Raw genomic sequence first — 15,187 nt, 5'->3', positions numbered from 1 at the left:
TAAATAAGAGGCAGCATCAGAATCAATGGGTGTTGTGGTGGAACTCCCACAGTAACACACATTGCCCTCTTCTTTCACGCTGTGCATAGCGTGACAGGGGGCCTTATTTACAAGGCAGCGTTAAGCCACGTTAAAGTGGCTTAACGCTGCCTTTTAAATAAGGTGAAGCCCCTATCACCCCCACAATGTCACTGAAAGTGATATTGTGGTGCGAGAGGGCTTGTAAATATGCCCCATTATGTTTCATCATCTTTGTGAATATGGTGAGGGCTCTATCTTGAGATGTGGCATGGCATGACACCCATCACAACAACCATTGTCCACAGCATTGATTATGAGTAGATCTGCCAAGTATGAGAATGCGAGGTGAAGCCCCTTCTTGTGGCATGACACTCGCTTTAATATTGAACCAAGTCCCTGTCCCCATCCTGAACGTAGGGAAATGTGAACTTCCAGCAATAATGTTGTATTAGAGATATGATGGATTGGCAAATTCACACAAATCCTGTCATCTCACTGCCTATCAGGGACACAGATTCAGCAGGACACTTTTTCAAATGGCCCTCTGGATTAGTTTTGCTGCCTAGACTGCTCATGCCTTTTTGACACATCTATTCTTGAATGGTCACAGGAAACACACATCTTTGTGACTAGTGCTTTTATTTACATGTGATTTCAATGAGGTAGCAGACTGGTCCAGTTCTTTGGACAACAACACCGACATTGTGTACATGCCCGGTGGAAGGCCAGAAAGAGTCCTTGTTGGGGAACATGTCAATCAATCAATCAGGGTTTATAAAGCGCAGCTACTCACCTGAAGGGGTCTCAAGGTGCTGAGGGGGGGTGGGCGTGCGCAGTTCCCGGACTCTTACGAACCTCAGTCGAAGAGCCAGATCTTGAGGTCCTTCAAGAACTTGGGGAGTGATGGAGACTGTCGGAGGTGGAGAGGGAGGGAGTTCCATGCCTTGACAGCGAGGAGGGAGAAGGAGTGTCCTACAGATCTGTTCTTCTTGATGCATGGTACTGACGCAAGGGAGAGCTGGGCTGAGTAAAGGGATCTTTGGGGTGCGTGGAACGTGAGGCGGTGGTTCATGTAGGTGAGTCCGATGTTGTGGAGGGATTTGTGGGCGTTGGTGAGAAGCTTGAAGGTTAATATCTTCTCGACGGGGAGCCAATGTAGTGTCCGTAGGTGTTGGCTTATGTGGCAGTGGCACTGTAGGTTGAGGACTAGCTGGCAGCAGCGTTCTGGACGTTCTGTAGTTTGCAGGTGAGGTTCTTGTTGATCCCTGCAGAGTGGGTTGCCGTAGTCTAGTCTGCTGCTGATTAGGGCATGGGTGACGGTTTTCCTGTGTTCAAGCGGAATCCAATTGAAGGTCTTTCGGAGTAGGCGGAGAGTGTGGTAGCAGGAAGAGGTGATGGCATTGATCTGGCAGTCCAATTTGAGTTCAGAGTCCAGGATGTTTCCGAGGTTGTTTGCATGGTCTGTGAGGGGGGGGGGTCCCGAGGGCAGGGGGCCACCAGGTGTTGCTCCAGGTGTCGGGGTGTGGGCCCATGATAAGCACCTCCATCTTCTCTGTGTTGAGTTGTAGGCAGCTGTTCTTTATCCATCTGGCGACTGCTTCCATACCGTCTTGAAAGTTATGTTTGGAGAGGTTTGGTTTTTTGGACAGGGAGAGGATGAGTTGGGTGTCATCTGCGTACAACACGATTTTGAGTCCGTGTGGTCTGACGATGGATGCGATCAGGCCATGTAAATGTTGAACAGGGTTGGGCTGATTGAGGAACCTGAGGGACTCCGCAGGAGGTCGGTGTGGGTGCCAAGTGGAAAGGAGGGAGTTTGACCTGTTGCTTTCTGCCAGAGAGTAAAGAGGGGATCATGTCGAGGGCCTTGTTCCGGATTACTCCATTGTGGAGTCTGCAGGCTAGGGTGCAATGAGAGACTGTATCAAAGGCTGTGGAAAGGTCCAGGAGAATGAGGTCAACAGTCTCTCCTCTGTCAAGGAGGGAGCGGATGTCATCTGTCACGGTGAGAAGGGCAGTTTGGGTGCTATGGTTCTTCCTGAAGCTTGATTGAGAGGCGTCGAGGATGTTGTTTTCTTCTATGGAGGTGTCAGGTTGGCTATTGACGACTTTTTCCTTGAGTTTTGCTGGATACTGGAGTAGCGAGATCAGTCTGAAGTTTTTGAGGTCGGTGAGGTCCGCTGAGGGTTTTTTCAGGAGAGGGTTAACCTCGGTGTGTTTTCAGTCGTTGGGGTAGGAGGCAGTCTTGAAGGAGCAGTTGATGACTTGTTGAAGCTTGGGGCGATGATGTGTGCGGCTCTGTGGTAGATGTGGTAGGGCAGGGGTCTGTGGGGGCCCCAGAGTGGATGGTCTTCATCATCTTTAGGGTGTCTTCTTTGCTGAGGACAATCCAGCTGTCTGGTGTCAGCTGCGTGGGGCTGGGAGCAGTGGGAGAGGGTTCGTCGTGAAGCTAGTTATCGTGGAAGTTGTCATAGATGTTCTTGATTTGTGGTGGAGGACGGTGCTGAGTCTGTCGCAGAGGTCCTGGGAGGGTGGGATGTCAGTCGTCTTGCTGTCGGGTTGGGCGAATTCTTTGATGATAACAATGGGTTCCTTGTTGTTGTGTCCTGTAGGGGAAATAACCTTTACAAAGCGGTCATTACACCGCGATACCTTTACAACGTGGTTGTTACAACTACCGCGTTGTTAGTACGCGATGCATTTACATCGCAAGTCTTTACAACGACTTCCACTAGGGGGCGCTGAGGTATTGGAAATGAATTCCGACACCTTCCCTACTGTTGCGCAAACTGGAGTAGGAATAGTAAATCACACTATTCCTAAGTCCAGCGCGCCGCCTAGTGGAAGTCGTTGTAAAGACTTGTGATGTAAATGCATTGCGTACTAACAACGTGGTCATTATAGCAACCGCATTGTAATAGCACGCGATGTAATACATTGCGTAGTAAAGTGCCATAATCGTCTGCAGGGGATTTTGCAGTTCCTCCATAGCTTTTTGAGGCATCTGCAGGTGCTTCTACATTCCCAGAGTTCAGTGGAGAACTATCTGGCTTTCTTGGCATGAGGGTTGGAGATTTTCTTGAGGCGGGCTATGGTGTTGATGAAGTCGGTATTCCAGTTATGTAGGGTGCGGATGGCGGTGGTAGCGTCATTGTCCGTGATGGTGGGAGAGGAGTCGCTGAAGGCGGTGGCGAGACATGTTGAGGCAGACCGAACTCTGCCTTTTCCTCAAGAAGTCCAGAGACATGTTGAGGAAGAGGCAGAGTTCGGTCAGCAGGCTGATTAAAGTGTTAAACCAGATTGGTCGCACACTGCTACACCTACCAGGCGTGTTCCCCCAATGAAAATGGTCCCTGAAGGTCAGCGTCGGCGGATACACCTATGCTCGAGTGTGAATGCAAGTATGCGTGGCGTGTGCCATCCCTGGACACGTGTTTCGAGGTAGTTGCCTCTCGTCAGCAGGGAGTAGGAAAATGTGTGGGGTTGCTGTGTAAGCTGCTAAAATCGTTATCAGGTCTAGTACCTCTCGTAGCGCGCAGGTGCGTAACCATGAGTCCGTCGACTCCACCGACTCCACCGGCTAGCATTTTGATTAAAGTGTTATGGGGGATCAATGGCCACATTGGCAGTCCATTAATCGTCCATTAATCGTCCAAAGTGATTGTAGCAGAGTCATTCATAGGACAGTGGAGGATGATGTTCCGAGGCATGATGGTAAGTACAAGACCAAGCACAAACTGCCCATTTGACACAGATGAATGCTACAGCTGACTTTTCCTTCTGAATGGTGTTTTATCCACATCTTCCTCCTCTCATGTGTCATGTGTCTCCCGTGAGGGTGATGGTGGATTTGTGGAAGCACTGGGAGGCAGTGGCACATCAGGGGGGTAAGAGGTTGATGTTGAAGGTACAGAAGCATTCATCTGTGCATAATGATGAGGCATCACTGCAGTATGATAACCTGCAGGGCTTGCAAGACTCCAGCAACATCTCTGTGGTAGGCAGCCATGGCAGCCATGTGCGAATCCTGTTTCTGCTCCATGTTCTCCATGATCTTTGCATTTCACGCAACTCCTTGGTGACATCGCTAGAGCCACTTTGACTGTACAGTTGTTCTTGTCTCTGAGTAAGGACTCCAGTGATGTCACCCGTGGAATGCTGGAGAGCACGGAGTGGACTGTGTGTGCCTCGTATGGACTCTAGGTGGTCCCTAATGGCACTGAGGCTCCCACGAATCCCATCCAGTTTGGCCACCAGGCTGTCCAACCCTACCCGCACCTGACCAGCCATCTCACACTGGACTTCTACCGCACTACGTTGGAATCTTAACAGTGGGTTCTCAAAGTCCTGGGAGACAGCTGTGGTGGTAGGTGGTGGCTGCTGTGTTTTTTGTGGTGCTGGTGGGGCAACCACAATGCTGCTGGATGTCCCCACTTCCGGAGATGGACTGCCTATGGAGTTGAGCAGCTCTTGGATGGTGTCCTGGTTGATAGTTGAGATGTCTTCGTCCTCTTTCTCATTGAAGAGTGGGACAGGCTGTTGAACAGGAGGTGATGTTTCTTCCTCTGCAATGTAAAGGGCAGATACTGTTGTATGTGTTGTCCACTTTTGTCAGGCATTTTAGCAGTTGAGAAGCAGAGTGCATGAGAGTATCCAATCTCAATTTTTACATGCTACACCTATTACGCACAGGTTTGTAAATCATTGTACAACATCATTTGTGTTGATCATGGTTTTGGACAGTTTCCCTGTATGCCAACTGTGAGGGACATGTTTGCACACCCATGCTGCACCTGTTTAATCCTCTGTTCAAAAGTGACAGTGGTGCTTGTTGTTTCAGAATATTGACAATGTTGAATTGATGAGATTCATGTGTCTTTACACTGCATTGTGGATGTCACCCCTACCCAGTCAAGTTTACGTATTGGTTTTAGTCACTAGGTTTGGGGGTGTAGAATGGACTGCACCCTATCTTGATGTTGGCACTGCTACCTAATTGGTAGTGTGGCATGAGGAGGGCAATCATGCACATGAGATCAGTGATGCCGTGATGAACACCATGATGTGACAGGTAGATGTGCTTGATTTGCCATACTCTGACAACTGATGTATGTTGATGTGCAGAGAGGGATACCTTCTTGTTCATTGACCGTAATTCGCTCTATCCAATCACCCTTGCACTTTGGTGCATTGACAATGGTGATATCTTGCAAGCCAGAGGACATAGGACTCTGAGGAAGGCTTATGAAATTTGTGCATTTTTGCACAGCAGATGTGTTTGGGGCCTCACAGGGATGAACACATGGATGATACATGCTGTTGTGTTCAGGGTAATTGGATGCCTTTGTTATTGGAAGGATGTTTACAGACATCACTGCATTTGTTCACTGCCACTGTTGACTTTACACAAGGGCCTGTTTCCATGCATGTCAATGTGTCTTGGACATTCAAAACCAGGAACATGATGACAATGACATACTGCTAACTGTACGACACATGTAGATATTTTGATGTGGGTTACTGGATTTTGATGGATTGGGTCAACGCAACATGTAGCAAAATGATATGCATGAGTGCCACATTGTGAATGGTGTTCATTGTCATACTTCACTTAACATGCATGTGACAGGGAATGTGTGGTTCTGGGAGCATGGCATACAGAGCAGACCTGTTGTGATTTTATGGAACACAGTCATGACATGCATATTCCTTACACTGTACTTTTAAATGCATGTCCCTAGTCATAATTGAATAGCACATTTGCCATCCAGTATGTTCTTTGTTGACAATCTGGAATGTGCACATTATAGACACAAGGGGGCATATTTACAATTGAGTGGCAATGCATGTAATTAAGTAATTAAGCCAAGAAGTTTTCATCAATTTAGGAACTCAGGGCTAAACAAAATATATATTTATATATATATATATATATATATATATATATATATATCACGCTCCTTTTCTCCACTTTCACCTCTGAGCGGAGCACTCGTGGACGGGTGCAGTTTGCGGTAGTGGACACCGCTAAATATCAAAGCTCCAATTTCCCTTGTTTATCAAGAAATAACGCACTCCGGGGGGGATCATCACAGTTGTTGTTTAATTAACGGTAACTGCAAACAGAACAAACGCGTTTCGGCGTCAGCCTTCTTCTGTGTTCATTACACATTTGTGTCGGCATGTTTAAAAAGGTTTGCTTAGTGCTCCCAACATAAAGAAAGGACAAACATTTTATACGCAAATGTCAGTGCCATATTGTGATGGTTACAATCGTTGTTATTCCGCCGTGTATCGGCTTTTTAACCCTAAGGCAATTCAAAGTATCATTACATTATTCAAAGTAAATACCACGTCAATAATACTTTCAACCATACCATGGCATTTGCGTTAGTGATCTCGCCGTGTATCGGCGTACGTCCTTTCATGAAGCACTCTTCTCAACAAACTATTGATATTAATCATCAATTGTAAATGCGCAGTTTTAGCCGTGGATCGGCTGTAACTTTGATATCAGCACACCTTATTATGTTAGTTTCTACACAATAACAAAGCGTAAATTCAAATTCAAAAACTAGGAGAGAGGTAAGTCTACATAAGACACTTAATCAAATGGCTATGGGGAAAACAGTAAAACACATAGAAACCCAATTCATAAATGTTGATTTATCGACCTAAGTGGACCACTAATTCCTCCCCACTGTTTAATCCTCGTGGGAACTTGGTCTGAAGATCTATAATAAATCTCGACTCAAGTTTTCTCAACTTGCGTGTTCTATTGCCTCCTCTTACATTAGCCGGAACAGAATCTAGGCCAAAATATTGTAGCAAATTCCTGTTACTCTGATGACATTCTGCAAAATGACGTGCAACTGGATAGGCTGCATCTGATTTATCTATGGCTCGTAGATGTTCTAAGATCCTAATTTTGAGTTGGTGTATAGTACTGCCTATATAGCGCAATCCACATGGACACACCAGGCAATAAACTGCAAAAGGAGTACTACAGGTTAAGAATTTGTTGATAGGTCTAATTATCATAGTATCTGGTATGTTGTAGTACAAAACCTTCTTACTGGTGGAACACGCTTTGCAGCGTTTACATGGAAAGAACCCCTTCATTTCTTTCAGGGTATGACAACGCTCCGGTATTCTTTCGAGATGACTTTTCACAAGCATATCTTTTAGGGACCTAGCCTTTCTAAAGGTGACTAGGGGAGAGTTAGGAATATCATCACTGATTATACTGTCCGTTTTCAGAATATGCCAGTTTTTCTTTAGCAAATATTTCAAATGATTGGCTTTGGAAGAATAAGTCGTAATCATCCGAAATTTTTCATTACCAACATTCACAGAATGTTGTGACTTCTCTGCCAGTAATTTTTCCCTAGGGATCTTTCTAACTTTGTTTAATGTAGTTGCCAGAGAATCAGGATTGTATCCCCTCACAGTGAACCTGTCTATGCATTCCCCTGCTGCTGCCTCAAAATCTTTGTTCATGGTGCTATTTCTCTTCAATCTAAGGAGCTCCCCATATGGAATGCTTTGAATCAATCTAGGAGGGTGGTTGCTGGTAGCATAAAGCGTCGAATTGCCAGCTGTCGCTTTGCAAAATAATGCTGTCTGGATCTTTCCATCCTCAATAAACACCCGTAGGTCCAGATAGTCAGCTTCCACCGGACTAACTGTTCCAGAAAAGTGTAAATTCAGATGGTTATCATTGAGGACATCTATGTACCCATAAGCTGACTCAATTGACCCTTGCCATACTATGAATAAGTCATCGATGTATCGATGCCATTCCACAACTCTACCTCCATTCATACCGGTATATGCCCTGGGCACCTGCTCCTCCCACCAGCCTACGAATAAATTTGCGTAGCTGGGAGCAAAGCAGGTGCCCATAGCTGTACCAGATGTTTGCCTATAGTGTTGATCTTCAAATAAGAATATGTTATTTTGTAGGCAAAACTCCAAAAATTCAATTAGCATTTGGTTGTGCTCCTCAAAGCGAAGTTGTCGTCTTTCAAGATAGCACTTGATGGCATTTACACCATGTTCATGCTTAATGATCATGTAAAGGCTTGTGATGTCCAATACCATCAGTAGATAGGATGAGTCCCATTTCATAACTGATACTTTGTTTAGGAAGTCCTTAGTGTCTTTCACATTTGACTTAAGTTGCGTTACAAAGAAAAACAAAAAATGATTGATGAACATTGATAAATGTTCCGTTAAGCTGTTTAAAGAGGACACGATAGGTCTACCAGGAGAAGTTACTTTGTCCTTATGTAATTTAGGGATATGATAGAAAGTAGGTGTTGTTGGATTATTGCTGCGCAGGAACATATGCTCTTCTGTTCCTAGCATTGACTTGTCATACCATTTTCTGATGAGTTCGTCATATTTCATGATGCTCTGTTGATATGCCTCAATCGTTGTTTTTTCATAATATTTATGGTCTGACAACTGTCGTAGTGCCTCTTTTCTGTAGTTATCCCTTGTCTGTAGAACCACATTCCCTCCTTTGTCGGAGGATTTTATTATGATTGATGTGTCCTTCATTAAGTCTTGTAACGCCTTCTTCTGTCCAATTGAAATGTTACTTCTTTTTTGATGTTTATTTGTGTTTATGTTTGATCTGAATTTCAGAAGGTCTTTTGCCACAGCCTCTGAGAAAACATCAATAGCATCAAATGGCATTTGGGGATTAAATAAGGAGGTAGGTTTGAATGGACTTTCCTCTCTTTCTTGCTCAATCCCCATTTCTATTGCTCTTTCTGCCATACTTTTGTTGATGTCCAAATTAGATGATTCTTCCCTACGAAAGTCTTCCAGGAGTTCAATTGACGGTAGATCTTTCCCCGTTAGAATATCCGTGATTGTAAGTCTTGCTTCAATTTTTGGATCTCTGGTGTTAGATCTCAATTTAAAATATTTATAGAGTTTCAGCTTGTGAATAAAGCTGAAGAGATCTATCCTTGTCTGAGTATATTCGAGATGATTGCTAGGACAGAAGGTTAGACCCAGGCTTAATACTTCCTTTTCATCATTTGTGAGGCTCTTGTTGGTCAAATTCACCACTGTTAGATTGATTGCCTCTACTGTCTTTTGCCCGATTTCTTGGATCGGCCTCTCCAGGCCCTTGATTTTCCTCTTCCTGCCCCCCTGCGATCATCTCGTTCTTCTTCGTTTTCTTCCGGTGGCTTGTTCTTGCCGCCACGGAGCCAGGACTGCCGAATTATCTGAAATTCGTCGTGAAAAGGGGTCGGGATAGTTGTTCTCCCTGCTGTTGCTCCCCCTGATTGCTCATCACTGGATTCATTTTCCGTTAACTCGGATTCGGAGGTTTCCACTCGTTGTACTGTGGGTTGCTTTGATCGTGAGTTAAACTCTTTTCTGGGGGCATCTTGCGGGCAAAAGTTAAAATCCGTCCTAGCCTATAATCATTCTCATCACGGATGAATTTCTCTTGTTTCCTGGTTTTAATTTTTTGTTCGTATCTTAGTAATCTGGATTTCATTTGAAGTTTCAGTTCCTCCACTTTATCCTTCTCACTTTCTTTGGCCAGGGTTTCTTCCAATGATTTAATTTCTTCCAGCGTTTTTTGCCTGTCACTCCAGGCATATTTTACCAGGAGTTCCAGAGTTCCTTGGCAGTAGCGTGCTGTGTGCTCTGCCCAGTCTGTGAGAAGTTGTGGGTCCGGATTTTCGTAGGACGGGACTGTATAAACTCTTAATCCTCTTGGTACTCGATTTTCATCTATATAACTTTGGAGGCTAGTGGCTTCCCACCATTTTCGGGTTTCTCGCTCATACAGTTTCTCCAATTTACTCAGTATATCGTATAAACCGCTCTGAGGACTCCCGAGATCGGGTGTGTGTTCATGTGCCGCCCCTCCATGACTTTTGAAAATGTCTTTTGCCGCTTCGCGGCGTGCTGATTCAGAAAACATGCCTCTTTCAAAGCTGCCTCGTTACCATATATTTAACTTGTGATTTCCCCCCCGTACGCCCTACCGTGATTCAGACTGCTATACATTCATAGGAAGTGAACAGAAAGTGCAGTGCGTCTCACCAGTTTGTTTCCGTCTTCGGTGAAAAATCTTGCGTCACAGCAGTCACGGTGGTGCTTCCGCGGTCAAATATCACGCTCCTTTTCTCCACTTTCACCTCTGAGCGGAGCACTCGTGGACGGGTGCAGTTTGCGGTAGTGGACACCGCTAAATATCAAAGCTCCAATTTCCCTTGTTTATCAAGAAATAACGCACTCCGGGGGGGATCATCACAGTTGTTGTTTAATTAACGGTAACTGCAAACAGAACAAACGCGTTTCGGCGTCAGCCTTCTTCTGTGTTCATTACACATTTGTGTCGGCATGATGCCGACACAAATGTGTAATGAACACAGAAGAAGGCTGACGCCGAAACGCGTTTGTTCTGTTTGCAGTTACCGTTAATTAAACAACAACTGTGATGATCCCCCCCGGAGTGCGTTATTTCTTGATAAACAAGGGAAATTGGAGCTTTGATATATATATATATATATATATATATATATATATATATATATATATGTATATATATATGTATATATATATATGTATATATATATATATATATATATATATATATATATATTATCTACTGGCGGTCGCCAGTAGATAGTTATAGTTAGGACCGTGTTTCCATAGGAAATCTGCAACATTCTATTTGGAATAACTTTGGCGACGGTTGACGAATCCTCGCTAAATTTTCAAAATAGGTGGGGCGCTCCGCTCCGCTGCTACCCTGAAAGTCTTGGGGTGATTCGTCAAGCGGGGGCCGAGAAAAAAGGGGGGTCCCAAAACGCGTTTTTCCCATGCAATTTTCCATAGGGACCTTTAGTCCAAGGTACAGCCCGAACGGCTGAACAGAATTACTTGAAATTTGGCAGAGAGGTAGTCCTCAGGTCAAGGATGCGCCTTTTGCAGGTCTGGTGTCAATCTGTTCAGTAGTTCCTGAGAAAATCAAAAGTAAAATCATATATTTATGTGGGCGGAGCCTAACCACACATCTCATCCTGAGATCTGATTGGCTGTCAGCACTTCATCCAAGAAGTGTTGGCAGCCATCTTGGGACCAAAATAGATGATAGCACCTCATTAAAAAGCATTGCAGTTAATAGAATGTTTTAAGACTTTAGTTACATTATAAATCAATTGTTGATGGTACCATACACATTTTAGGAATTGTGGTATGTTCCAAAGTGATTTCACCATGTGAAAAAGCCTTCTGCTGGGATATCATGATTAAGAGAAAAACATTTTCTCATGCTTTTCCCACAGAGGTTTGGAAGGTGATCTATAAGCTAAACTGAGAGCTTATTTTCTGTAAATTCACATTATCTTTCTCAGTCATGTGAGAATGAAGTCTGACATTCTCAGTAAAATATGTACATCCAACAAGGGCAGAGACTGTCAGTTGATTCCTTTGTGTTCTACTGCAGCTTCCCAGAGTGTTCCAAAGAACAACTAGAGCGCTAACAGTCCTACTTATGATAAACGTATGGCACACCTGAAGCCATCTTGCTTGGATTAAAGTGGTAACTCTTAAAACATTTAATTTAAAAAGGAACAAAATGAGGGGGTTCATTTTTCCATAAAAAGTATGATTAGTGCTGCAGAAAGAAAAATTAGGGCACATTTTGAGTGACTTCTCAAATCCTCTTCTATTTCATTAAAAAATTCTGACATGCAGACTGAAACATGCACTTTCAATACCAGCAGCAGTTTCCCCTGGTGAGCAGTAGCTTTACTACAGTGATCTAATGAGCAAAAAGAGTGCTAACATTCTGAATTTATGGCAAATGTGTGACACATCTGAATGCCTTCTTGATGGAATCAAAGTAAAAACCTGAAAGTATTTCCAACTGAGGAGACTGCAGTAAATGAGGAAATTAGGAAACTTCATAACAAATAAGTCTCCCAAGATGGCCACCAGAGACAAAAGAGCCCAAATGTAGCCCAAATATCACCCAGATGTAGCCCAAGTATAGCCTAATGACAGAATGTCCAAGAGTGTTCTTAAAAACAACTAGAACGCTTACTGTCTTCATTATGACAAAAGTATGGCACACCTGAAGCCATCTTGATTGGAATAAACTGGTAACACTTAAAACATTTAATTTAAAAAGGAACACAATGAGGGGGTTCATTTTTCCATAAAAAGTATGATTAGTGCTGCAGAAAGAAAAATTAGGGCACATTTTGAGTGACTTCTCAAATCCTCTTCTATTTCATTAAAAAATTCTGACATACAGACTGAAACATGCACTTTCAATACCAGCAGCAGTTTCCCCTGGTGAGCAGTAGCTTTACTACAGTGATCTAATGAGCAAAAAGAGTGCTAACATTCTGAATTTATGGCAAATGTGTGACACATCTGAATGCCTTCTTGATGGAATCAAAGTAAAAAACTGAAAGTATTTCCTACTGAGGAGACTGCAGTAAATGAGGAAATTAGGAAACTTCATAACAAATAAGTCTCCCAAGATGGCCACCAGAGACAAAAGAGCCCAAATGTAGCCCAAATATCACCCAGATGTAGCCCAAGTATAGCCCAATGACAGAATGTCCAAGAGTGTTCTTAAAAACAACTAGAACGCTTACTGTCTTCATTATGACAAACGTATGGCACACCTGAAGCCATCTTGATTGGAATAAACTGGTAACACTTAAAACATTTAATTTAAAAAGGAACACAATGAGGGGGTTCATTTTTCCATAAAAAGTATGATTAGTGCTGCAGAAAGAAAAATTAGGGCACATTTTGAGTGACTTCTCAAATCCTCTACTATTTCATTAAAAAATTCTGACATGCAGACTGAAACATGCACTTTCAATACCAGCAGCAGTTTCCCCTGGTGAGCAGTAGCTTTACTACAGTGATCTAATGAGCAAAAAGAGTGCTAACATTCTGAATTTATGGCAAATGTGTGACACATCTGAATGCCTTCTTGATGGAATCAAAGTAAAAAACTGAAAGTATTTCCTACTGAGGAGACTGCAGTAAATGAGGAAATTAGGAAACTACATAACAAATAAGTCTCCCAAGATGGCCACCAGAGACAAAAGAGCCCAAATGTAGCCCAAATATCACCCAGATGTAGCCCAAGTATAGCCCAATGACAGAATGTCCAAGAGTGTTCTTAAAAACAACTAGAACGCTTACTGTCTTCATTATGACAAAAGTATGGCACACCTGAAGCCATCTTGATTAGAATAAACTGGTAACACTTAAAACATTTAATTTAAAAAGGAACACAATGAGGGGTTCATTTTGCCATAGAAATTATGATTAATGCTGAAGAAAGAAAATGAGGGCACATTTTGAGTGACTTCTCTAATCCTCTTCTATTTCATTAAAAAATTCTGACATGCAGACTGAAACATGCACTTTTAATACCAGGAGCAGACTTCCATGGTGAACAGTAGTTTTACTACAGTGATCTAATGAGCAACTAGAGAGCTAACATTCAGAATTTATGGCAAATGTGTGACATATCTGAATACCTTCATGATGGAATAAAAGTAAAAAACTGAAAGCATTTCCTACTGAGGAGACTGCAGTACATGAGGAAATTAGGAAACTTCCTAACAAATAAATCTCCCAAGATGGCCACCGGAGACAAAAGAGCCTAAATGTAGCCCAAAATCACCCAGATGTAGCCCAAATATAGCCCAATGACAGAAGTGTGCAAAACACTTATTATTTTGTGTTTTTGCAGTGTTATATAGTGCAGACTTGTCAGGTATGGGAGTGCTTTACATGAGCATTGGTTACATCACACAAGAACAAATTCATTTTGGTTGTAGACATGGGGAGACTAAGTGATTTGACCAGAATCACAGAATGTCGAGCTGAAGCAGAAACTCCAACCTGGTTCCCCAGTTGCAAAGTCTGCAGTTCTGGAAGTAACACCACATCCACTCCCCTAAGTGCAACATTTAATCAAGTGGTCAACTGGATAAAAAAACATAAAGATAACAAATAATTTAAAAGTGCTTTGTCGCTATTTGAAAACTCAGAAAATATGTCCTTATTTTAGTCTTTTAGAGCACTAACCATAATTTTGATGCCAATAAGACCCTCTCATATATGTAATTTCTAAAGGAAATGCTCTAGGTATTACAGTTTTGATTACATCAAGATGACGTCAGGCGTTCCACACTTTTGTAATAAATATAGAATGTTAGCAATCTAGTTGTTCATTAGGATACTGTTGAGAGGCAGAGGCCAGGGGTACGGACTCTGAAAATTGAAGGCAGGTAGGAGGGTGCAAAGGCAACAATTTAACCACACTGAGCAGACAGGAAGGGCCGTGGCAGCACAACAGACTATGGAGGGCAGTGGAAAGGGGGGCAGGGGCAACAAACCAACAATACAGGACTTGCAAGAGAGGCTGTGGTAATGTAATAGACCATTGTGGGCAGAAGGAAGAGGCAATGGTAGTACAACCATACATGCCAACAGACCCGATTCAGCCAGGAAACGTCCAATGTTTTAAAGCTCAAATGGGCTTTATTTGATCTGTCTCCTGTCTACAATCTCCTCTTTTTCAATGTAACTCAAAGGGGAAAATCAATACCCCAGTTTGTTTTCAAAATCTCCCTCTTAGCAAGTTCAAAATGTTCGCAAGTATGGTACATTGGATGATGGAAGGAAATGGGGTAGGGACATGGACTTGGATAACTGAGGACAGGAGGGACATGGAGAGGTGCACCAAACTGACCCTGCAGGGCAGGCATCAGGGTTTGCAGCAGCACAATACACTACACAGGGCATGCGGGACAGGAGTGCAGCACAACAATCCATAGAAAGCAAGAGGGAGGGGACAGGACCATGCACATGGAAAACAGAGAACAGAGGGGCAAGAGGCAATGGTAGCTAGCTGACCATAATGGACAGACAGGAGAGAAAGCTGCAGCATAACAGACCATAAAGGGCAGGAGGGACGGATCAGGGGCATTACAATGGAACAGACAAGCCAGGAGGGAGGGAGTAGGAGTCTGCACATGTAAACCGAGGGCTGGGGGCAAGGGGGCAGGGCAGGAGCAGCAAGATAGCCATGGAGGCCAGGCAGGATGGGCACTAGAAGCAAGACACACCGTGAAGAGCACCAGTGAGA

This window comes from Triturus cristatus, chromosome 2_2 (genome assembly GCF_964204655.1).
Source record: "Triturus cristatus chromosome 2_2, aTriCri1.1, whole genome shotgun sequence".
Lineage (NCBI taxonomy): Eukaryota > Metazoa > Chordata > Amphibia > Caudata > Salamandridae > Triturus > Triturus cristatus.
Note: the sequence above shows the minus strand (reverse complement) of the source record.